This window comes from Myotis davidii, unplaced genomic scaffold, assembly GCF_000327345.1.
Source record: "Myotis davidii unplaced genomic scaffold, ASM32734v1 scaffold496, whole genome shotgun sequence".
NCBI classification, from domain to species: Eukaryota; Metazoa; Chordata; class Mammalia; order Chiroptera; family Vespertilionidae; genus Myotis; species Myotis davidii.
Window position 1 is genome coordinate 4,210,091 of NW_006289398.1, and position 602 is coordinate 4,210,692.

A 602-nucleotide genomic window follows, 5' to 3' on the forward strand; every position below is an offset into this window, starting at 1 on the left:
ACCTACCACCTCATTCTCTGTAACTCAATCCCTGGGAACATCTGCCCTGAACAGTCAGCTCTGAGAACAACCCCCTCTCCTCCAACGGTTTCTTGGCCCGCTTGGCGGTCTTTTGTAATCATCAGCTAACATCTGCGATATTTTATATGTGGCAGGAAAGATACTCTTTTCCTCCTTTACCCTTCTTCCTCCTGGGGCTGAATACAAAATAGATTAGAACGACAAAGTGAGGCAGCCTTGCTCTTCACAGCATAGCCTGCAGATTTGTTCAGCTGGGAGCTTCCGTGGTCTGGACACTTCCCTCGGCCACTCCCCGAGGGCAGGCTCTTGCAAAGGCCTCTCCAGCCCTCCTTTCCAGCGCGCCCCTGGCCCAAAGCCTTGGATCTGGTGGCAGTGGGATGGCACCACAATGTTACCAGCGATGGGACCTCAGGTCAGTGACCTCGGTATTTGAGTTCTGGCTGAGAAAGAATTCAGAGCCAAGACTCAGACTATAAGACAAAGTTTATGTAGAAAGTCCCCGAGGTAGAAGTGAGCTGTAGAAGAACTGGACTCAGGAAACAAGTTACAGACACAAAAGAAGGGCCCTTGGGGTGGTGGGG

General features: G+C 51.5%; 1 long non-coding RNA gene across 1 annotated transcript in view; it reads left to right on the top strand.

The window, feature by feature from the left end:
* Positions 1 to 602, top strand: part of LOC107182796 — a 6,316-nt gene that overhangs the window by 4,004 nt on the left and 1,710 nt on the right. The window lies entirely within an intron of this gene.